The sequence below is a fragment of the Oreochromis niloticus genome, linkage group LG16 (assembly GCF_001858045.2).
Source record: "Oreochromis niloticus isolate F11D_XX linkage group LG16, O_niloticus_UMD_NMBU, whole genome shotgun sequence".
NCBI classification, from domain to species: domain Eukaryota; kingdom Metazoa; phylum Chordata; class Actinopteri; order Cichliformes; family Cichlidae; genus Oreochromis; species Oreochromis niloticus.
The window spans coordinates 15,438,704-15,464,751 of NC_031987.2; the positions used below are offsets into that span (position 1 = coordinate 15,438,704).

At 39.4% G+C, this 26,048-nt stretch overlaps 2 long non-coding RNA genes across 2 annotated transcripts; one reads left to right on the top strand and one right to left on the bottom strand.

The window, feature by feature from the left end:
* Positions 1–1,904: 1,904 nt before the first annotated feature.
* On the bottom strand, positions 1,905–2,692 carry LOC112844193 (uncharacterized). Its single transcript, XR_003216910.1, has 3 exons — positions 2,557–2,692; positions 2,174–2,257; positions 1,905–2,014 (listed from the first exon to the last, which is right to left on the bottom strand). It is a non-coding gene; the product is annotated as an uncharacterized LOC112844193 (long non-coding RNA).
* Positions 2,693–15,555: 12,863 nt separating this feature from the next.
* On the top strand, positions 15,556–23,650 carry LOC102079193 (uncharacterized). The gene is made up of 3 exons (XR_266311.4): positions 15,556–15,740; positions 22,302–22,466; positions 22,585–23,650. It is a non-coding gene; the product is annotated as an uncharacterized LOC102079193 (long non-coding RNA).
* Positions 23,651–26,048: the final 2,398 nt, after the last annotated feature.

Below are 26,048 nucleotides of genomic sequence, written 5' to 3' on the forward strand. Positions count from 1 at the left end.
GACAAATTATTATTTAATGTAATATATTACATCAAACTTTCATATTAAATAAGAAATCGCATTGTGCCGGTGCTGGTTTGCTAGGAGAGCGAAAATAAATAAAGGTTTTTTTACACATTACCATTAATTCCTTGCTATTAGCCAAACATCTATTCATATGTATTTAATTTTCTAAGTGGCTAATGGAGGTTAAAAGCCCCATGCATTAAATTATGTCATGTGGAAAGGTTAAATACTGAATATCAGAAATGACAGTTTACATTAAAGAGAGTCCAAGTTGAGATCATCAATCCGATGAACCGAATGCACTCTACTCAGTTATCAATGTGATATTAAGCAAAACCTCAAACCTGCACCATGGAGTTCTCAGCATTAAATCTTCCAGCAATGACATGCAGTCATGCCATGTAGCAAACAATATGATCGCGCTGCGGTTAGTAATTGGTCTGCTGGGTTACAGTAGTTTCAGGTTTGAGTGATTCTGAGAGTGGTTTAGTGAAGAAATAACACCCAGTTTCAAAACGCTGTCTTAGATGGCATCCATCATTTGAGCAACAAAATGAGTGTATACCTGCTCAGACAGAGACTGCTGTTTCACAGCTGTGGTTAATTGTGACTAGTAGGAAGGTAGAAATAGAAGTTGTGCATTAAAAATCATAATCTTTGTGTCATATCACAAGGGATTACATTGCATTGCATTATAGAATGCCATTCTTAAATAAATCATAAGGTGTTTTTTAACAACATCAAATGACATGCATTTCTAGATATTGTATGGTAATTTTGAAAATCACACGCCTTTTCATTCATTCAGTCAGTCATTCATTGCACATAATCTCTGAGATTTTAGAGCAATCTGAGCCACCAGAGCAGCATGCACTGTCCAGAGCCTAATCCAGGTCTCACGGCAGTAGTGCGCTTTCTGTCTCTCAGTCTCCCTTTATCTTTTTTTTCCTCTCTCCTTTTCCTCTCTGTGGTACAGCAGCCCATACATACACTTGCACCGATGGTGCACACTTGCAGGGCTTACTCAACGTTCATATAAACCATTACGGCCCTATCTCGGAGAATAATCCACTCCTGCAAAACATCAGAGTGCTATTGCCGCACCCACTGCTGTGCCTTACCCCATATATGGCAGCACACGTTCTGCACCATCTGCCCCCAATGAGAAAAAAAGGGCCACCCTGCACTTTTGGCTTAGTATGTCACTTCACAATATCATTTAATACGCCAGAGGTCAGTGCTTTGTCCCTTAGGCACTAGTGAAAATGTTAGACCTATTACACAGGCTGAAAAAAATGTGCTTTCACAAATGGTTTCTCCAAATTACATGAAAAATATACTAAACTAAAGCTACGGCAGCTCTGCTCTCTCGCTACCACGTGCACAAAGATTGTTTTGAGCATCCTGTATCACATGTTTCCATTAATTTGCAGGGTCAGAAGTACTGCAGCATCTGTTCCCAGTGTTAGACCCTGTGTGAATACAGATGCAGTCTCTTGGCACAGGCACCATATGTTGCCACCAGCAAACAGGCAACGAAGTCATTTGATAGTGAATCCGTGTGGCATGCTTTGCCGTTTGCCTTTGTCCAAGCTGTGTCTGCTGATTCAACACAAAGCCAGACATCTTGTATAGGTCAGCCATCCATTGTTGTTTATCAGAGTAGCAGTGGAAGGAGAATTAGTCGTGATGCATAAAGCTTACACAAGTCATGCCAGGGGACATATTATATTTATGGATGGATCTCACATGCTTGTAGGCTCTGTGTAAAAGAAGAGAAAAGATTTTCCTCAGATTACCAAACAAAACAACAACAAGAGATCATTAAGATCATAAGTGACATTAACGTCAGTCATCACTCACGCTGTGAAGTAATTGGGATGTATGTAAAACAACCTGAAGTGACATTAAAAGCCTTTCATCCTTTCCTAATGGTAGAAGTTCCCCACTGAGGTCACCAGCTTCAGCAGAATGACACTTTTTTGCGAGAGAAAATGGCTCTCCAAGGCTACAGCAAAATATGATTATAGATCATTTATTTGGATCACTAATGCCAGATGACATGCAAAGGCCACCATCAGTGAACCTTTTCCCACTAAGAAACAATTTACCTTTATGAATAATTAAAATGATGCCAATTAAAATCCAGTGCTGACAAAAAACCCACCATTTGGAATCACTTTGATGACCTTCAGATTTGACTGTAGATTAATCACTTAATAGGAAATGATCAGCAACTGTTTTATGGCTACTGCTGGTGCAAAACAAAGTGCAGAAGGGAGAGTGAAGTAACAATTGTTTCTGAAAAGCTAACTCATTAGCTGGAAACACTCTCTGATATTAAAGTGCTTGTTTTTTGCAGCTCATGATAATGAGTCACAGTCAAGTCGGGAAAAGACATGTTATAAAGATGCGATTACTCCAGACATTCGTGCTTTGTTTCCTGCTGTGTGAAATCACTCCTATCACATGTTAAATACTGAATATGATATCACTGACAGCATTGTATTCCTATAGGAAACTGTGATAGTGAATCTCACTGAATCTCACAAGAAGAAACTTGTAAATGTCATCAAGGTGTGCAGAAAGCTCTAGCTGTTGCAATGCTCCTGCCAAGTTTGAGGAGGAGCAGTTCGTTCTCACTGTTGTCAAACTGCTGGCAGGATTCAATGGAGTGATTACCTCATTTCAGTTATCCCCTCTGTGATCAAAGGTTACCATGGAAACTGGTGTGTCCCAGCAGATGTGCTGCTGCCCCCTCCCCCGTTGCAATGTAGGCTTCTCGGTATGAAATTATTCTATAGCACTGTCTTTCTCATATTTTTCCTATTTTTTGTCATAGCTGACTATTGCTTGTGCATTATTTTACAATAAAAAAAATAAACTACTTATTTTAAGCAACAGGGTGTATTGGTTAACACAAACACTGTATAGATATGATTGATGGAGAGTTAGATCTGTCAGTATTGCAAAATGTCACCAATTGAGTCTCTATCATGCTTAACAAAAATGCCATCTCTTCATGTGCTGTTTGGTTGGCACAGCACACACAAGGGACTCTTACTGCAAGTAGTCTGGCTTCACAGCTCGGTTTCTGGAGGACAGCCAATATAAGGAGTCCGTCTCCGCATCTGAACTAACTAATGCATGCGTAGACAGCCTGCGTAAACCATGCACAGGCTATCTTTGAGTAATTTTTCTCATGGATGAGCCAAAAATATTGGAAAATAATGACTCTAAAAATAAAAGCTTAGATCTTTGTCCATATGATTATGAAGATAGACAGCTACATTCCTTAGCTCTCCCGACAGAGATATACACCCACCAGAAGTGTAAATGCTGGTTTAACAGGTAACAGAATCATTGGGAATGAATAAGAAATTGGTCAAGGCTTCATCTCTTCCTTATTTGCTTCAAAGAGAAAAAAATATTAACACCAACAACTAAAATAATTTTTAATTAATGCTCCCTTGTGAGGTACTGTACTTCTCTCAGATCTTCAGTATTTTCCTGTGTAATATTCTTCTTCTTCTTTTGGCTACTCCCTTTAGGGATTGCCACAGGGGATCATCTGCCTCAATCTCTCCCTATCCCTACCATTCTCCTCTGTCACACCAACGCTCTGCATGTCCTCCTTCTTTACATCCAGAATACATCTTCCTCTTCTCTTCCTGCCTGGCAGCTCCATCTTCAGCATCCTTTGTCCAATATATCCACTATCCCTCCTCAGCTTTGCCTCCCTAACTTTGTTTCCAAACCACTCAACCTGCCCTGCCCTGTCTGATATAGTCATACTCATCCTGGCTGCTCCCCATAAAAATCTTAGTATTTTCAGCTTTGATGCCTCCACCTCCTGTCTTTTTGTTAGTGTTTTTGTTTTCATGTTTCCAAACCAGATATCATAGCAGTGCTCTTAAGCCTGTCTCCCTTTCATTAAAATACAAGTATTCTGACTTGATTCGACACACCTTCATTCCTCTTCTTTTCAGTACATACCTCCACCTCTGCAGGCTCTCTTTTACCTGCCACCTGTCTTCATTAGAGATCACAATGTCATCTACAAACACTATGGTGCATGGAGACTCCTGCTTTAATTCATTTGTCAGCCTGTCCATCAACATTGCAAACCCATCTGCCAGTTGTGATTACTACCGCACACCTAAACACTGTCTTGCTGTCCTTGCAGTCCTGCACCACCCTCACATATTTCCCTGCCACTCCTAACATTCTCATACAGAACCACGGTTCCACTCATGGAACCCTGCCTTCTGCCTCTCTAGATCCACAGTGATATAGTGCAGCTCCTTCTGACTTTCTGTATACTTGTCCATCAGTGCTCTCAAGACACGTTATGTGTAATTCTTTCTTGGCATAAAGTCATACTGCTGCTTGCTAATTGTCACCTCTCTTTCTAACCTAGCTTCAAAGACTCTTTACTATGGGACTCCCTCATATTTCATCAACTTTTTCCCTCCCCTCCCCTCTGTAGTTACTACTATGCTGCATTTCACCATGGTTCTTGGTTCTGTACTAATACACTTGTCGATTCCTCATTCATCCTTTCAGGATTAAACAAACTGGTTAAAAAGTCTGCTTTCCTCTCATCTGGACTTAGAGCTATTCCACTCTTCATAACTGTCCACACTTCCTCCTTACTAATCCTCTTCACTCCCTGATTTACCATCTTTCTTTCATCTGTCCTCCCCTCTCTCTTTTCCTTCATTCCTCAGCTCCCCAAAGTACTCCTTCAACCTTCTCAGTGCTTCACCCAGTACATTTCCATCTCAATCTTTAATCACCCTACCCCACTGCACATCCTTTCCAGCTTGATGTTCATTTCTACTCTCTATCTACTCTCATATAAAACTCAGTATTAGTTGTTTCCTTTGCGTTTGCTAGTTCTCTCTTTCTTCAACTCCAAGTGATGAACATTTTTATTTGCTTTATTTCGCTATTCCAGCAACTATCACCATGTCTTCTTTCCTCTGTCCAGAGCATAACCAAACACCTTCTAGGCAGTTTCCCTCAACACTTCGGCTGTACTTTCTCATGTCATCTGGTAACTCTTCCCAACCACCCAGAGACAACCTCAGCTCCTGCCTAAACTCTGTGCAACAGTCTTTAACTTCCAACAGGTAATCTTTGCCCCTGCGTTCACTTCCTTCACTCACTTTGCTCTGGTATTTGAAGTCATGCTACTGACTATCTGTGCTGCTCAGCTGCATATGCCCCTGTTACCACCTTAGCATCTCTTTCAGATTTCATCTTCTGCATAAGATGTAGTCCACCATCTGTCCACCTTCTTCCCCTCTTATACATCACCCTGTGTTCCTCACTCTTCTTGAAATATATGTTGAACACAGCCATTCATTTTGCAAAATCCAATACCATGTATCCTTCTGCATTCCTCTCTGCAAGACCATACCCACCCAACTCCTGTTCACCACCGTTATTCCTTTCACCTATGTCCATGGAAGTTTACTTCAGTTACCACTCTCTCACCCCCCGGAGATACTCTCTATTTCACACTTACTCCAGAATTCCTCTTTCTCTTCTGACATCCAACTTGTAGGAGATATGCACTGACAACATTCAGCGTCAGTCTTCAATTTCCAGCTTCAAACATATGATCCTGTCTGTAAACATTCTTACCTCCACAACACTATTTATATTCTTTTCTTTCAAGATTATCCCCATCTTTTTCTCTTCCTGTCAGTACCATGGCAGAACCGTTTGACTGTACCTCCAATGTTCCCAGCCTTGCTTCCTTTCCACCTTGTCCCTTGCACACACAATATATGTACCTTCCCTCTTTCAATTATATCAGTCAACTCCCTCCTTTTACCTTTACTCCCTACATTTAAAGTCTGTACTCTCATTTCCACACTCTGTCTTTCCTTCTCTCATACTGCCTTTGAGCATGCCTTCCCCCTCTCCTTTTCCTTTGTCTTTGGCCAACAATAGCACAGTTTCCACCGGCACCATGTTGGCCGACAGCACTCGAGGCGGTTGTTGTTAACCCGGACTCCGACTGATATGGAAATCTTATTCTTGATGTTTGATTTGGCAAAGCTTTTAAATTGCCCTTCATGACACTACCCTTCCCATTTATTCGGGTTTGGGATGAGCACCGGGAGTACGGTGGCTTGTGGCCCCCCTGTGGCAGGGTTATCTTACTGTGATATAAGTGGTGAAAATGCAATTCATTATCTTTAGGTCCACGGTATAAAGCACACAGGGGTGAACTCAGGCTACATGCCTTAGAAGGCAGCGGGAACAGAATATATCACTCTCAGCTTTGAATGATTATATTTTATGAAGTACAGTATTATAGCTTCAAATGTAATCAAAGTAACACATATTCTGAACATTTACATAACTGTGTTCTTTAATGCCCAAAATAATTGTGTTGTCTCTACTGAATAGTTTAATGACACTTGCACAGTCTAAACGGTCTAAAGCATGTGTGTGAATGTTATTCCACTCTGTGTAATTAAAGTTGCGCACTGAAACATGACAGTAGTGCTCCAGGCAAGGCTGTGCACTGAAACATGTCACTGGTGCAGAATGGCAAAAATAAACCTTAAATCTTAAATAGTTTGAGGAAACAAATCTATGTCTACAGAATAAAATAAATATAAGCTAAGGTCACAAGTTTAATTATGAGACTAAGCGGATTTAAATTGAGCAGGTTTCTGAGTGGGGCGACTTAGAAGATGCACCTCCTGATATGTATAAAGCCACTGAGACCTGGCTGTTTGGCAACCTCTTCCAATTGGCATGGTGAATATCAAGAACAAACACTTACTCAAATAGCTTAAGTGGAATTGCTAAATGCCACTCCTATTCTTTGTCCTACTATTACGTTTTGTTTTTGATAAAGCTTATAGTTAAGGCTGGATCAGATGACCTTGAACCACCCTTTAGTAATGCTGCTTTAGGCTTAGAACTTGCTGGGGAACCGCTCAATATGCTTTGAGCACTTCCACATTCCCATCTTTTTACTTCCAATGTCTTTTTTTCTGTTGCATTAACTGTTGTCTTTTGTCGAGGTTTGAGAACGCTCTGTGTGCATCTGTCTTCCTGTTTTTCCTTCACCTTCATCCTTCGCCCTCCCTGACCCTGGTGATGCCAGAGGTCTCTTCCTGTTAAAAGAGAGTTCTTTCACCCCACCTTGCTCACTGGGGATCATCTGATCTCTCTCTAAAACTGTAGGGTCATTACATTACAGTGTAAAGTAAATTTAGATAATGTTGTGAACTGGTGCAATAGTAATCAAATTGACTTTTAGGGTAAATACATTTTCAAGGTTGCAGAATGACTGCACATAGCACTGTGGTGTAAGTAGGAAAGAATGACTCTGTGCTGACATCATGTGGCCACCACAACAAGTTACATGTAGGATTTTACATGTGACGTCGCTAAACTGCATGCTGCTGCTCTATTAGAAAACCCAGGACACGTGACATAAGCATGTCACCTCACCCAGCAGATATGAATGCACATCATGGTCCTTTTTTAAAACAATAAAAAAAAAGTAAAAATGTATTTCTTAAATTTTTAGTCAGCGATGCTCATTTGACCCTTTACTGCATATAACTCAGTGCAGTGAACATTAGTGTATTATTTTCACAATCCGTTTCTTTCTCCACTATGAAAATACAAAATAGATCTTGCATTAAAGCCTGTTCAGACCAAAGAATGATTTTAAATGATTTTACAAACAGACTCACCTGCCAGTGGATAATTTGTAGAATTCATGATTAGTCTGTCTGCTTTTCATCTGTGGATGGCAAAGAGTTTTTAACAGGATGCTATGAATCAATAAGATTTATGGTGTAATTAATATTTAAAATGGACAAGTTTCACTTTCTACATTAACAGACTGGTTTCTAGTATATCTACAGAACTTGTCTACACATTTGTGCAATGTAGGTAGAGACACTGCACAGTACTCCATTGACTCTTTTAAAAAGCAGCTGAAGACGTTTCTCTACAAACTTGTAATTAATTTTTTCCATTGTTTTATATTATTTTATATTATTTTATCTATATTTCTGTTTCTGTTTTTTTGTGAAGCACTTTGTGATTTTTATCTATCAAAAGCGCTATATAAATACATTTTACATACTTACTTACTTACTTAGATAGTATTAAATTGTTGGCAAGTCACTCATTTTTAGTAAAATTCTTCTTCTTCGCTGTGCTCTGACCAAAATCTGGCTCTAAGGACATTCAGTTGGGTATTAGTATAAAAAATGCCTACAGAGACAGTTTGATGATCCTGCCTAAGATCCTTAAGAAAAAGATACACATAATAGTCTCATATCCACGTGCAACAGCTTATGTGGAGTGTTCAAGGATTCTTCTTGTGTTATAGAAACAGCAATATAAATTATGCTTATTCATTTTTAAACATCGACAGTGAAGCTAGTTGATAGACTGAGTTTAGTGAACTGGAATTGAAATCAGTAATAACTGTATAATAAACTACAGGTAGGCTCTGCTTATATTATCACACTTTACATTTTAGTGTAAACTTTAACTTTTCTGCTGAATACATTTTACAGACTTATCTGTAGTTAAAATCTGAAACATTTCTTTTCAGTTACACGATGCCTACAGAGGCAATTTAATGAAAAAGATAATGTGTTTTTGCTGCTGTTATAAATATGAAAAGGCTGAAATACCCAATTTAATTCCAAATGAGACTCTGACAAGTTTTTTAATTTACAGGATCTTTAAGCCCTGTTAACAGGTTGTGTTTATTTTTAGCATTTTTCCTGCCATGTAGGTGCAAATGTACATATCAATGAAAAGAAAAACATGTTAATGAAGAGGCTCTCTTTTTTTACAGTTTGCTTTGGTGCAGTTCTCACATCAGGAACATCATTCTCACCACTTAATCCAGTTCTCAAAACAGTTAAGGCATTTTTTTTAATAACACAGACTCATGTGTGCAAAACACTAAAACAATTTTGCGTTAAGACTCGTGAGAAAATACGTTACTGATGTGAGAATTGTGACCAAAGCTGCTGAGAAAAATTGTAAGTGACTCTGAATGTGGTATCGTTGTTGAAGCTAGTCTAAGTATTTCAGACTGCTGATCTACTGGGATTTCTCCACACAACCACTGGCTTTACAGAGAATGGTCTAAAAAGAGAAAATTTCTAGTGAGCTGCAGTTTTCTGGAAGAAAATGCCTGGTTGATGCCAGAGGTCAGAGGAAATGGACAGACTGCTTCAAGCTAAAACGTAGGGAACAGTAGCTCAAATAACGACTCATTATAGCCAAGGTATGCAGAAGAGCATCTCTGAACACACAGCATGATGAACCTTGAAGCAGGCTATAGCAGCAGAAGACCACACCAGGTGCGACTCCTTTCAGTTAATAACAAGCTAATTTGCGTGGGCTCACCAAAGTTGTAAAATAGGAGATTGGAAAAATGATGCCTGGTCTGATAAGAATGAATTTCAGCTGTGACATTTGAAGGGTAAGGTCAAAATGTGGCATAAACAACATAAAAACATTGGTCCTTTCCACGCAAAGTCCCTGATGCTGTCATATCAGGATGGAGACAAAAAAGGAATTTATTTTCTGCTTTCCACAACCAGACTTAAAATGCCTTTGGTTTCACGCCCTCACGGCCAGCATCTATGGCTTCATTTAGAGATTGTTGATTATAAGGCTTTCAGTCATGCATCTTCCATCTCCAAGTAGAGAAGAATTCCACAATAGGGTTAAGAAATGGTGAATATGATGGCAGGAACACCATTATCACCTGCTGGTGAAAAGACTATGTAACAGTTGGCTTCATGTAGACAACTGCTACCTGAAGTAGCAGTTGGCTCTCACAATCACCACTTTTATTTTCAGGAATGAGGGCATTTTAGTTCCACATGAATTAATACATGTTCAGCAATAGCAGCACGCTGGCCTGGCGCATGTGGTCCTTTCATGGATGATGTTCATGTAATATCTCCTTACTTTATTCAGGTCAAATCCTTCCTCAACCGTGTACACAAAATTGTGAAGCATCTCATTGGCCTCCAACTCAAGCCATCTCTTAGCTGTGAACATTAGAAACATTAGCTTAGAAAATAGAGAAAACATGCCTATTCTTACCTGTACAGAGAGGTTGAGCTCTCTCATTGCTCCTGTTTGCAGAAGGACCAGTCTACTGGGAGTGGTGAGGTGGTGGTACTATTCTAACAATACAACAGTTATCAATTTATCAGTTATTATGCAAAGTTGACTTGAGAAACAATTAAAGTAACTTGAAGTGAAAACACTAATGCAATGCTGGAAAAACAGTTCTGAGGAGTTGTCAGTCAGATGGGGAATGCAACAACACAATAAAAATACATTATAAGCAGTAAAGTCTGCATAGAAGCAATAGTGTACAAACACAGTAAGACATGCTAATGTGGTTGGTGAGAATGACGTTCCTGATGAGAGAATTGCATCAGACCAATTGAGGAGTAGAACTGTAAAATATAAATGGCCTTTGGACATCAGTGTTTCTGCTATAAATAATGGAGGTGGCATCAAAAAAACATAAACGATGCATAAAAGTCTGTGTTGGATGCCCGCACCATTAAATACTGTTTTCCTTAAGTGATTTGGCAAAAATTGCTGCTGCATATACAGATATTTATGAAGACATGTATAACAGAAGAGGGCAGTGTTGAACAAGAAATAAAACTAGACCAGTCAACCAGTTGTATTTATGTTACAGTTGCTTCAAATTCTTGACTGTGCGGCATTGCCCATAAATTCCCATACAATATATATATAAAAAAACAGTTTTTTAACATGTAACATTACAGTTGTTAACACAGAACAGGACACACTTGTGATCTATAGCTCCAGAACATAGGAAACAATCGTGCCTCAATGCTAATATGTTGCCGCTCATAAGACAGCGTCCTACAGTCTCCTGTATGACTGATGAAATCATATTAACTAACAAACAGAGAAAAAAAAAGATCCAATGAACTACTCCTTTTACTGGATTGCAAAGTATGCGTTGCAAAAATTGTGTAACAATGAGCTTAATTAGGTTTTTTAAACATATTTTTGCAACAAGTGTCAAAATGAAACTAAAAGAATTCTAGAAATTCAATACAAAACAATATCTATATCTGTCTAGACCATATATATTCTTTTCTTATTTCATACTCCTGGGGAAAATACTGTTTGCCTGCCTGAACCATCCCTTACTATATTCTGCAGATATATCTAGACACCTAGCATTTCCTGCATCCAGGAGAGACATCTGATCTTGTGGCTGGTGAAAACAATGCCTATATGGGGTTGAGTAATGTAGAGTACGGTAGGAAAAGTAACACCATCCATGGAACAAAATGTAGACTATGGTGTTAATGAAAGGTAGCTGTGAGCAATGGAAAATGATCTGCATTTTAGTCCTCGCTGACAACTGGTTTGTTAACTGCATGTAGAGTTTTGAAAAATGAACTCAGTGTGAAATAGGCCGTGGATCATGATGCGTACAAACATACGTTGTGAGGTGACTTGATAATCATGTCAAGCTTGAGGATAATAATGATAATGCTATCAGAGCGATCTGACTGGAAGGACCAAACCGATGGCCCGGTGTCTGCTGGATTGCTACACTGGAAATTAAGAGATGAGAGTTATAAATCTATCAAGGCTTGAGGCAGGCTGAGAACTATAGAGACACTAGATAGATACACAGATATCTTTGTTAGGGAACAGACTAAGTATACTTTGAAGACTCTAAAATAAAAAAATAAGAAAAGGTGGAAGGTGTTAAAAGTCATTCTTAAGTGTGGCACTGATGATAGAAAGTTGTTCTTGTGAGGGGGGAAATGGTGCCATACCTATGTAACATTCATATCATTTGAATTATGAATCAGAGTAGGAAGAACTCTATGTTCTTAAATGATGAATATTTAAAGGATTGAGTATACACATCATCATATTGACAAAGGAAGAATACTAATGTCCTCTTCTCTGAGTCTGATTAGAGGTTAAGCAGAATGCAGACTGCATAATTCATTTTCATTCTTGCATTTTTCTGCCTTTTGATTTGGCTCTTCTTAGGTTTGATAACTTCTTTGTCCCGAAGTCCGGCCCTTTCAAAACTGAAAATATGGAAAGGTGCGGAATGCTAATGAAGGATAATTGGTGCCATTTGTGTTTAGCGTGTCAAAGTTAAAGATGAATTTCAACTTTCATTGTGCATAATATTTAATGTGCAGGACCTGCTTGTTAATGAGTCTTTTCAAGGCCCAGTAGTAGTTGATGTACATAGACTAGCCGCCGTCCCCACTGACACAGACATTGTCCACAGTTTATTAAATTGAATGTTGTATTTAACTGGTTTGGAGCCAGGGCAAAGTTACATGCTTTTGTACCATTCAAACTCCTCTTTCTGGTGGAATGTGCTTATTTCAGGGGGAGAGAGAGAGGCTGAGAGAGAAAGTGGGAGTTGGAGTCCATGCAGGTGAGAGTGTCTAACAGTGAGGAAATCAATATGATGTAAATTATTAAGAGCTCAGGAATGCGTCTGACCCCTACTGTCTTGCAGCAGACTGGGCTCTGAAGGCTGGCAGGTGGACGCGAGCTTGGACTCTCCCTCTAACACTCATTAGTGGCTGGAAGCCGGGGCTCCTTGTGAGTGGGAAGGCAGGGATCACAGCGGGGAAGTGATGGCCCAGGCCTCTCACATCCCGGCTCAGCCTTCGCTCTGGCTTTGCCAGCCTCTCCCTGGAAGCTCATTAGTAAGTGCAGTGATGCATAAGAGCTAGTCATTAGCTGGGCTTTTTTTCCGTCTTCATCTCTCTTTCCCCCGACACCATGTCTGATCCTGAAGACCGGTGGCAGTGCTGGTTTAAAAGACAAGAGAAGTCCACATTACCGCAGGTGCTCTAGACATATGGATATGAGACAGTAGTAGCCATCTGAGTTTTGACTTTTTTTTCCTCTTTTATTTCATGGAGGGTGTTGGGTGGGGGTTGCAAGGTGAGGTGGGGTGGAGAGTCAGGGTGGGGGAGGCAATTTGGAGTTTTTCAAATGGAGTCCATCCACAGTCCTTCAAACCAAAGAGTAAACATTAGCACTTGACCAAGGCTTTGGCTGGGCTCCCCTTTCTTCCTCCATGGTTGGTTTTGATCTGGGGTATTTGCTTTTGCTGCTGGCCAGATCCCCTCAGCACCTGATGGTTGCCCAGGCTTTGAGTAAATAAGATCCGGGGCCCAGGCCTCTTCGGGGCTGATGGGTAAATAAGGTCTCTGGTGTGTGTAGCGTGCCTGGCAGCAGGGTGAGCACTGGTGTGGAGGCCTCTAGAGACACACCATCCCCCCTTTCCTATATCTGGCTGTTTAATTCTGTTATCCTCTCTCTCTTTAACTTACTCCATTTTTTCTCCCTACCCACCAGCACACACACAAACACACACACAGACAGCCTTCTCAGCAGGCGTACTGATTAATGTTAGCCGGTTGCACTTCCAGAGAACTTGTAGCAGGAATTTAACTTGACCACTTGTTCAGGAAGACTGAAGGGGGGAATGAAACCACTGAGGTTATTCAAGTGTCGTATACATAAAGTTATTCATATGTTTTCTCCATAAATTCCTGTTATGCTTCAAGTTTGCAGATTGCCACTATTAGAATTTAAAGACCCTGTAATTAAAAGTGTTTGAACATCATGTAGGATCAAGCGCTTGTCTCTGAGGAGCAGTTTGGCATTTAGTAAGTCTTTAAATGTCAGAAAGATAAATGATGATAATAGCACCTGAAATAATGTAATTACTTTTTCAATGGTAATCTTCCTAGCCCACAAACAAATGGGTTTCATATACTACTGAAAGATTAAGCAATTTAACACCTGTTGTCTCTGTGATTTATTAAAACAACAACAACAATGAAAGAAAATGTCCACACAGTAGGGGACCTTTCGAATATAGCAGCCTTCATATTGCTCAACCTACATATTGTTTACCTTGTTGCTTTCAGCTCCTCTACAGCTAATGGTCGTCTTTTATAAAGACATAGCTGTTGTGTCCTAGTTTCCCCAGTAGATGTATATTACTCAGCTGCTGATATAGTTTTACACAAAGTTTCTCTTTTGTCTTTCACGGAGCATTAGATATGTAGTTAAATTTACACACTATAGTATCATTCGGTCACTGTAACAAGGGATTTGCCTTTGTGGAAGTTTACTGAGTCAAATCTCACCAGCTTAATGTGATCTGGCACTAACCATGTTGGATGCCCTTATGCCAATTAATGCAGGTTGTAACTCACAGACTCCTGCTGACCAATTCACATCCATTGTTGATAGTTTTTGGCTGCAGGAGCCTCAAACCTCCTTGTTAGAGCCAAAAACCACAAGAAACCCACCACCTCTTTCAGCCCCATCATATTGTCTGTTGATTGCCAGCAATTAGTAAAGCCAGGCAGGCTGAGAAATGACAAGATGGGGCATGGCTATTGCAATGCATGGGCGTTGTTGGCTCACACGCCAGCTGAAAGCCTCAACAATGTTTGTTAACCCTAGGGGTCACAACTGATTCACTAACTCAGACAGAAAACAAGATTTATGTAGCACAAATCAATACACATTCAGACTTTTACCATTGTGCAGTGCCAATCCAGACACTTTGCTCTATCAGTTTAACATGACACTAATGTGTTTTTATTCCTGTTTAACCCAGCCAGAGATGAATCTGTTGGCAGGCCAAGAAGGAGATGGCGAGAAGCAGACTGCCCTTGATTAGCATGGGGAACACATGTCAACATGCAGAGGCTGATGCAGTGGCGTGTCATGAAGGCAGTGACCTATCAGTTTTCAAGTTTCCTGCTGGGGATTGTTTATCCGCTGTTTATTCATTCCGAGAGAAATCGGCAAATTTAATCGCAGTGCCTGATAGTGTATCAAATGAAATAATGGCAGTGTACTTGAGTGTGTATCCCACTCATTGCTGTCTTAAGCAAATTAGAATGAATTCAGGTTTCTCCAGTTCGGCCCGTGGGGAGTGTTCACTAGCCAACCTAAGCGGTCCACTTTATTCTTGATGCCATCAGCTCTGATTTCATTAATGTTGCTTGTCAACCATACGCAAAAAAAGGACACACACCTGGCAGAACACTCACTGCAAACAATTCCAGAGTAAATTGTTGTACAGTAGGAATCCTCTTACAAGCTGGCAGGCCAATAATGTAAAATTTGTTTAATGTCTTCCCCACTTTCCATGTTAAAGGGGGAAATTGGAAAGTGACATGAGTGACGGGTGGTATTCTCTGAGCATTGACCAGCAGGCACAATAGAGGAGTTGAGTCTGGTGCCAAGTTCTATTTCAGGGGCTGCATTCCAATTGATTAGGAAGCTTGTGAAACAAACGGTGGTGACAGAAACAAGAGTATGGCCTTGGCAACTGTTGGGCAGAATGCCAGGTGTGCAGTCTTTCCTTGCAGCAACTCTCTTACTCGCTCTGTCTCTCATACACACATTAACAGCACATTAACGACACCCACAATGTGACCACTGGGATAACTTAGCGGCATTATCTCTCTGCATGTCATTATGCATTGGGCCAGCTTTTGCTTATTTTCTCTCACCGGCACAAAATGCGATTGCTAGGACTCTTCAAATGAACAACCTCTATTTTAAGAGAAAAAACTATTTTGCAGGACTCGTGAAATGCACAAATATTTCCAGAATTGCATAAAACTTGGTCCTTCACAGTGAGTACTGAATTATGCTTCAGTCAAGTATAGTTCTGAAGTACTTTGAGTACTTTTGCACTAAACTTCAAACTATATAAATTTTTGTATGTGTATGAGTGTGTGGATATGTGTGCGCGAGGGCAAGTGGGTGCATTTGTCCGTGCATATGCCTGGTCTTAGCGGCAGCACCCTGTAAACCCCAGCTTGTCTTTATAGTGAAGTTGATGATTGGATAAACAGTCTGAGTCTGGATTATTGTACTGGAAAATGAAAGCATATGCACAATTTGCATTTTAATGAGCAAGTAAGCATTATAAAACAAATTGTCCTGGCAACAGCAACTCTTACAATAAAGCTGTGGCTTAGTATAGCAATGAAATATTTTATTAACCCATTTATAGATAAGTTATCATCATAATTCTATTTTAAAGTGCTTTTAGAGTTTATTTAAAATTAATTTAAGCACCCAAAAGCTTTTTTTCTTCTTGATTCCTGTTTTGGCTCATCACATGTTCAACCTACACCCAGTCACGTGTTGCGTCTTGCTCTTTGTAAATCTGCTTTGATTGGGACACGTATGAGGAAGCCATGCATAAAATTTATGCATGACTGATGCAAAGTTCAGTAGGCCTGTGCCAAACAAAACACTGTTCAATTAAAAGGGAAGTAATGGCATCCTATATAATAAAGGATATCTGAGCATACACAAACTGACAGAAAAGCATGATGGCTTATTCATGTCATGCTATGTAATTTAGTTAATGCATTTCCCCTTGCTCTTTAAAACACTTGCACATTCAAATTTGCCATCATAATCTCTATGACAGAGGACATTAATTATGTTCGTCGGCTGATCTCTGTTTCTTCACAACATCTCTGATTAAAATTTCACACATTGTAATGATGTGCTTCAGAGCTAGAAGCTGTGAAATTTACAAAGCAGTCAGTGGGCTCGCGTTCCTATTCTTGGGAGGTTCATTCAGCGCACAAAATTTACACATGCACACACACATTCACACACAGTATTTAAAAAAAAGAAGCAGTGCAAAAAACAATGCATATAATCCAAATCAAAGCTGTTAAGTGCTTGAGGAAAAGCTTTATTTACATGCAAATGGCAATATATCTTAGCAACTTGTTCATTAAAATATTGTGCAAATGAGGGAAAAACAAAGCAGTAACTTCTCTCCAGATATGTGGGTTCAAATTTCATATTTGGGAAGTTTAATTAAGCAATAGATTATATTTTGAAAGGAGTGTTCACTTTAATGAATCCCTAGGGACTGTAGATAAACACTGTAATGGTATCAAAGCATTCATCTATTTAATGGATGTGAAAATTAGGGATGTAAATGGCTTTGAGCCTTTATTCTCATTGCTCGTGGGAATATTTACCAGGTAAAGATGACACTTATGTAACCCACATTATACATATACTTTCATTTTTGGAAACCATATGAATACTGCTGAACCATTTTCAAGGACAAACAGCAAACACTTATTTAAAGCATGCTTTTAACAGTCGCACCTGACAAAGAAATTGAAGCTAGCAGTTATTTTTTTTCCCTTTTACCATTAAAAAAAACCAAAACCCAGTTCCATGTATATTAAATTACGCATACTTATCTTTAACATCACGGTACAACAACACTACTGCTACAGTATCTGATTTTCACTCTTCTGTTTGGGTGAACTCTTGTCTGAGCGAAGAGCATATCTTCACAGAACCACTGGTCATTTCAGTTTTCTCAATAAGATGTTTGCCTGAGTGTGGCTCTCTCTTCTGCAATCCCGAAACAGTGCAGAGTCAGTGAACCCTGGTACATTGTGTGATGGAGGAGTGCTACGTGCCCAACATTCACCTCTGTGAGGCCGGCTGTTGTTTATCCCTGTAATGTCCATTTTATTGGGAATCTCAGCGAGCCTTCACACTACCTGCTGTGCTCAGCAGTGTGGAGAAGCCAGGGCCAGTAGAGTGGTGGTCAGTGTCTGTCAATCACAATCACAAGGATCAGTTAGCAGCCATCATTCTGAGAAGCCGTACCCATATGTTGCCTGTCTTCCATGTCCTCATGCTCTACCTCCACATACTATCCATTTTCCATTATTTGCAGTTTGAGCTTTCTGCCTTTACAGATCATAAACTAATGTGGTCTGACACTTTTGATCATTTTATTATGTGTTTGCTTTGGGTTATTTATTATTTAGAAATATAGAATGAAACATATTCCTGCTCCTAAAACGGCTGCAGACAATGTGTTATTTTCGACCTCATGGAAGGCTGTTTGTTTCTATGTTTGTGTTGGAGTCTATAAAAGGGAGGGCTGATGTTGGGGAAGAGAGCAGTCAGAGGTGATAAGACGGGAACACCACAATATACTCCAGCTGTTAGAAAACAAACACAAAACATTGATTTTATCATCTTTACAGACACCCAAAGCTCACAGTGGTTGATGTTTACGTGACACGAAGTAAACAGCATATTGGACTGTAGACTTCTACTCTGCATTTCATTTGCTGCCTTGCCCTCAGTATATGTATGTCTTTGACCTGTTCCCGCCCCTAATTTTCCCCATCACATTCAGAACAGACCTGCCAACGGTCAGCTTCATTACAGCCAATATCTTAAATCACCTCTCATGTGTTACCCACCAGTTTGGAGCTTGGTCTCCTCTGAATCGCAGTCATTTAAATGTTCCTGTGCTGATTGTGGGTGCAGGTGGTAATACATTAAGGGACTGAGACAGCCAGCGGCACAGTGCTGAAAGACCTTTATCCATTTGCACTAAGTTTTCCCTCACATTCGGAGGCATGTCGGTCTAATTAGGCCAATGGTTTTGACTGTGGCCATATTCATATGGGACAGCTCACTTTAAGTTGTACAACAAGGTGATTCTACATCATATATACTCCACCAGGCCAATAGATTATGCCATAGTCTAGGGAATTTTAAGAAGAAATTGAACATTAATGAAAGCAGAGGATGGCTGTGGAGAAGCATTGTGACAGGGTTATTGCTCTTTTCCTCAACATCCTTTTAGTAGACGAGTCTCAGATCTCACGAGAGGTGAAGATGTCTGTGGTACAAAACATTAGTTTTCTATTTCTGTAGATGAAAAAATGAAAATTGCTTCAAACTACTTCAGCAGAAGGTCAATCTAGAGTATATAAAATTAAATTTCTGCACCTTAATAAAAAGAGAGATGAATGTTTTACAGTGCTGAGTGTCAAGCCAATGGCGCTGGTTCAGTTTTATAAAAACAACTTGTCTCTGTGTTTGAAGCACATTGAGTTCTCAGTATGTCTCTGTCTCTCAATGATGAGCTCTTCAAGCAGGTAAAAGCTTCAGAAAGCCCTCGGTCCATTTCCATTCTTGCTTCCAGCAGTGTGAGTGGTGTGACAGCCTCTTGGGGCAAAGGGATTATTGAGATCAGGCCTCCCCCAGCTCTATGCCTCTGGCCCAGCCAGCCAAGCCAACCCAGTCAGTTCCTTGAGCCCCCCGGTGCCTTACAGAGCAGCCCACCAGGCGCACAGAGAGCAAAGAGGCACCAGGGACCCCTCTAATTGTCCATGCTTTGGGCAGCTCTCCGGCAAGCCAGCATGAAGAAGGCCCCCAGTCCCAAGGCTGTTCCACTGCTCCCCACTCAACACTCACTCAGAGATTCTGAGGACGATATAGCGTCTGCTTTGAGGCTTTACGTTTCTGTGGCTGTCTTATAGTACAGCTGGCAATTTAAAATGTCTTTGAAAGTCTGCTTTCAACATGACCAGTGCTAGTATTACTATATAGCCCCATATAAACATATATATATTGTAGCTAAGAGGAACACAAAAACTGGTACTTAATTGATTATTAATTTTGTACATTGATACTTGTTTACCCAACTTATTTTTTAATAAGAAGCACAAATATATTGTGGAACACTACCAGCAGAAAAAGTAGGACCCTAATAATTGAGAAATCAGTAGAAGTTGTCTCGTGGTATAGTTATGTATTTATTTTTTTCATCAGTCTTTAAATATTGCATATACATTTGTGCTTTATGTAAGTGGAGCGCTAAAGCCTTGAGAAGCTCATATAATTAAACCACATATCCACATGCTATAAGGAAAAAAATTGTTAATTTAATATATCTCTTTGTATTGTATCTTGGAAAACACGTTTTCAAGAGAAGCGGCTGTTAACCTACTGGAGGAATAGTAGAGGCCATGGCTGCTGGAAACTGGATGACAAGGCCACCCAGACAAAGAAAGGGGCAGCGTGTAGTCAGTCGGTGGGGGGATGGGCTGGAAAATGAACGTGTACAGAACACAGTAAACAGAAAATTACTTTGATACCCACTGAGTGGTTCATTTATGACTGTGGTTCTTTATCAGTCTCAATACATGTGAAACTATTGTCTTTATTTAATAGCATCAGAATATTAGAAAATGACGTTACTAATAACTTCTGTTAACAGTTTAGAGATTCTGTTTAATCATTTTCTGTATTCAAAGAGTACTGGACTCTGAAAAGAGATTGGTGAAATATATATATATTTTTTATAGGTGCAGATTATAAAATGTATAGTCATATAAGAGTAACACAAAATACAATAACATAACACTTAAGCACTTTGTTATGCTTAAGCAATTATTGTGTATGTACTAGCAGCTCATTAGCAACACAACATCAGTCAGTTAAAATTATTTCAGCATTTACACTGTTGAATTTATAAATAGAAAAACCTTGCACCTGACACAACATGCAGCATGTTTCTGATGTTGTTTCACTTCTGTCATTTCCTTTCCAAACCCTCACTGGGTATTGCACACACACAGTATTAAAAGGTGTTTGTGCAGGGCTGTGCTTGCTGTTTTTTTGCCTTTATCTTTCTTTCTTTCTCTACATAATGTCTACATAATAGCAAATGCGCCTGTGCTTTGAACATTGTGCAACTATTGGAAAAGTTATGAGCTCACTAAATAGGTAGTTAAGCATGCTGGTCATGCCAGTAAGAGCTACGCAAAGGATAGCTAGACAATAGCCCCTAACTGGACTGTGACAGGGTAATTACCGAGCTCACATAATAAAATTCTCTTTACATAGGTCACTCGGAAAGTGTAATTTAAAAAGCGTTATAGATTATTTTTATTGAAGCAATTAAATCAAAAAGCAAAAAAAGTAATTAAGTGTGGAGGTAATAATAGTGTTGGTCAACAGCATTTGTTTTGAAAGAGGGATTTGTCAGCCTCACCTCTCTAATGCAGTACAGACATCCTTTAATTTGCAATCTAGCATTTTATTATATTAAACCCCTTTTTAAATTGTAATTACAAGTATGTTATAATGCCAAAAACTAAGCAGGATTTAATGAAATCATTATCATGGGTGATAATTGTGAGTAAATGCTAGATATGAATTTTCTTCCTCTAAATTAATGAATCGTTACTATTCATACTACTGGTTTATAATTATGTTAAATTGGCTGTCTTATCAGCAGTCAAAGACTTAGGATTATCAGCGTCTTGACTGTGTGGACTGTGCCAAATTCCTTGTGGATATACGCCTGTTCCCTGCACAAAGAAAAAAGGAGAGATAATATTGGGAGGTTAAACTCCACAATTTTCTCTTAAAAGATGTAAGGAGAGCTATTGCACAAATGCTCTCCTGCGTTATGAGGGAAATCAGACTGACGGGTCTGTGGGGCATTAACATCCACTTGACTTTCAGTGCAGCCTATTTTACGTACCAACACATACATGTAGCTGACACATCAACAGTGTTGATCTCTGCAATTGTGTCAGGTAACCGAATTCAGATTATATGTTAATGTGAAGGGGAAATATTTTGCCCTCGTTAGCATATGGGCCACTTGCATTTCAGGAACATATTATCATTCAGCCTGCACATTTGTGAAATAACAGTAATAATCTAGTTGTCATAGAAAAAATATTTAATGGACTAGGGGCAAAGATAAATTGGCAGAAAAAAAGTCTTTGTTAATCAAACTCAATGAATTTTTGCTTGGTGGAATATTATTTTACATGTTTCATTTCTGTTATAAAGGACATAGCTTTGCTGAAATGTATAAAAAATGTGACTGTTTAACACTGGGAAGCTCTATATGTATACAACACTAATATCAGATCTTCTGACGCTTGAAAATACCAGGAAAGCTTTACCAGCTGTGTAGATTCCACTTTATGTTTATATTACCCACCTCTTCAACCTCAGTGTTGCCAATCACATGAAGAATAACAGGTGTAAAGTGTCACGTGCCTTTTGATTGCTCTACACTCAAGTAACTGTGACACACAGTAATAGAAGCTTAACAGAGCTCAATACAATATTTTTTAAAAATCGTGAATCAAGCTAAAGAACAGGAAAGAAAGCTGAAGATGCTAAATATTTCACGTGTCAGACTTTGGACATAATAGTTGTGATTTCATGCAAAACTTTGTGATATCCCTTTGTTCCATCTCCTGTCATTGGTAATGCGAACAGCAGAGGGCAGCTTGAATACATAAATACAAACTAGAAGGGCGCATCTCCCAGTTATCAAAGGCATGCTCTCTTTTACATCGCTGGGTTCCCAGCACACAGATCAGCTCCTGTCTGACAGCTGGCTGGTCCGCAGAGAGCCAGGGACTCTGATCAGCATCAGCCCTATCACAATACCACACTGGGGACACAGTGGAGGAAGTGGAGAATAAAAGAATTGAGAAATGTCAGGTAATTGACCAACACCGGCCAAGTAGCAGGTAATATTTTGAAAGCCCTGTGTCAATTTGGAAGGCATATCAAATCTCGAGCTCTCTCTGTTGTGTTCTCGCTGTCTCCCTCTCTTCCTCTCACTCTCCACCTCACTCTTTCCTGCAGGTTGCAGAGAGTTACAGCACCTGCTGCTGAAGAACAAACCTCAAAGACAACACTCTATGCTGCTTTTTTTGTTAAACCTGTGTTCAGCCATTGTCTACCCCCCACCCACCCCCTTTCCTGAGCTTCAACTCTCCTCCTCCTCCCTCTCTCTCACTCCCTCTCTTTCTCTCAAACACACACACCACCTCTCTCTAACCCTCTCTCCCTCTCTCACTGTGGCTCAAGATGAATCTGCCAGCATGTGCCCATGCTCTTCATCACTGTCAGGTGCCCCATGGTGGTCCTCCTCCTCTTTCTCAAACTGGGCACCAACCGCTGGCTAGAATTATTCCTCACCTCCAAAACTCTCCCCACTGTTTCTAAATAAATGTGGCTGTAGTAACCGAGGAGTGTTGCTCATCCATCTTTACCATGTTGTGTGTGGAGTGTGCAGTGTTTACTGAACGAGACAGAGACCCTAATAAGCCACACAGTAAGTGTAAAGACACAAAGTAAAGAATGCAGCACAAAGTATCAGATTTTTGGCATTGGCTTAGAGTACACAATTGTTCCACATGACAATTTAAAGAAATGAGATTTATTTATTAGTGCGAGCAGCCGAATTTGCATTGCGATCCTTTAAAAAACGATACAGAGACATCCACAGTGGCTGTCAGGTTCGTAGCAGCTCATTAGCAGATATTTGACCAGCTATATTAAACTCATCGAAAGGGTTTATTGATAGATAAGAGATTGTTTTTGTTACATTTGACACGAGAATAACTGCTAATGTTAAATTTGTAATTAAGGCACAAAACATAGCTGCACCATCTGTTGTCAGAATTTGTAAGTGTCAGAATGCCCGATAAAGATGCAACACTGTGCCCCAGCTTAATGTTTAAGTAGAAGACACCTACACATGATGTATCATGGTGCATGCAGCTGTTGAACAAGGTGTGCAGCGATTTCTTTCTTCTGTGCCGATGATCAGCAGACAATTAAAGCGGAAGCATTAATTTGTTTTTCTTTGAGGTAATTAAGCTCTTCCACTTGAGTGGTATTGTCTTTATTGTCTCCAGCTTCACGCAAATGTGCTTTCCTTTCAATCTTTTGTTGCATTTACTGTAACGTCTTTCATGCAGCCAACATTAAATAATGAGGGAATGCAGACAACACAAACGATTTTGTATTTTACCTAAAAAAATAAAAAGAACAGGGGTTCCGAGTCGCTTAAATGAGCAAAGCACCTGGAATGCAACTTAACTTGCAGTTAAGTCAAATGACCTGCAGTACCAGACCTTTAGTTGATCTCTGGTGGAGCACATTAGCTGGGATTCTTTCCCTTTTCAGAGTGAATCTCATTCCTCAACACAAATGCACATACTAAGTTCCTAAAGTTCAATTTTAAATGGTTTCGTAATTAACAAGTAAGCCAAGCTTTAAAATGTCACATTTATTGTATTTTCATATCTCTGAAATTCAGTCCTGAAACAGAATGATGTGTGTTTTATAGTGGTTATGATAAGAGGCTTACACAGTCAAAATCTCAATATAGATCATTTTGACAAACGTCTTTGGTGGCCACTCGTTAAATTGGTTTCACCCGCATATTTGGGCCTTATTTAAAAGATATCTTTGAATAATGGTAAGCAGTTTAGCTCCTCTGAAAAGAGGAGGGTGAAGCAAATGAACTCCATTTCACTCTGTTTTGTTTAATCTATAACATTGTAGGTTTTCTGCAGTCTTTTCTCACTGAGTTTATAGCTTCCATATTCTAGTACAGATTAATACGGATTAGGCATACCTATCTCGAATTTAAGGCAGTCTAATACTCCTTGTTGCATATCAAGGACGCAAGAACATATTATCTGATCACTCCTTGCATTCATTATATTAATGAATCAAACATGAATAAGTGTTCCTCTTCAAAAAAAAAAAAAAAGCACATTACCATAAACATTAATATTAATGCCATTATGTGGTGATGCTGAGCTAAAATATCTAATGACATGTTTCAATATGCCAGTGTTTGCAAAAATAGAAAGAAATTCAAATAAATGTAATTGCTTCTTCAGCATTTATGACAATGATGTCTTTTTGTGAACGCAAACATGTTTTACTCGTCTTTAAAAAAAATGCTACAATGTGTTGCTTGTCAGGCAGGTAAGATCTACAATATATTCTCCACCTTCAGTGTTTTTGCTTCTCACAGGCATAGCTGTTTAGAATAACAATGTACATCTGCTAGAACTTAACAGATTTTAAAATGCTGCATTTTAGTTGTACAAGGGAACAAAAAAAAAAGAACCAAACAAAAAAACCCCCCATTAAATATTCTGTGAAAATATATCATGACATTTCTAGAGGGCGAATAAAAGAGTATACCATATATTTCAGCGACATGGAGCCACACGTTGATATCGACACACAGTGACTGTGTTATATATCTTTAGCTTTTCCTCTGGAGAGAACAAGAAAGACTCTGTGCAGTTAATCATAAAGAAAACAACAAACTGTGGCATACATCTGAAGAATGTGTCCCAAATATTTTGAAAAGCTGTTGCATGGTCACTTTTTTGGTACCAACAGGCTGGTTGTATTTTACTCCTGCTGCAACGTTGGCTGTCAACAGAGCTCCCATCAAACGCAGCAGTACCATCCAGCGCCTAGAGCGTCTGGCTCTGTCCTCTTTTTCAGCCAGACCGGTCTCTGGCAGCTGCACGCATGCACACTGGCCGAGGTCAAAGCTGTCACTTCAGAGGGCACTGTCAAATCTCAGCCAACGCTGGATGATGTGGGAGTGCTCCCTACAATCACCCAGATGTTTCCAATCAGCTGGACTTCTCCAATACTCCTCCACCACTTTCTGTACTGAGTGTGGAGAGTCACCCTCTACCACTGGAAACATTTTATGAAAGTGTGTGAATGAGAAAATCAGATTAATTGAAAGCTCTGCTGACATTTCAAATAATAATTTGCATTTTTCCCCCCAACTCATCACCTGATCTCTTGGCACATTTCCAGTCCTTTAAAAGAATAAAAAGCTACAGATAATACAGAGTTTTATGAGCAAGTTTTCAGTGTAATGTTTTGCAGATTTTTAACCAATAACAGTGATGAGAATATAATAACTCACTGACAGAATTTCAGGTGCCTTATATTGCTCTTCTTAACCCTAACTATATTTGTTTTCTGTCCATTTTAATAAATGGTAAGTAATAATTTTACTCACTTCAAAGCTATTTTCAGAAGAACTGATAATTAATTGGCTTAAATAATATAACTAATGTGCTGTAGTATGTATGGCTACACAGTAAAAAAAAAGCCACGTGTTTTTACAGCTTGTAGTATCTAAAACATAAAATATGATAACAGAAAATCTGTTAGTTTACAACTTCGCACTTAAGTAGGAAAACTGACATATTCTGCTTTGTCACCTTGTCTCCATGTCAGACAAAAATAGCACATGTACTTATAAATTATAA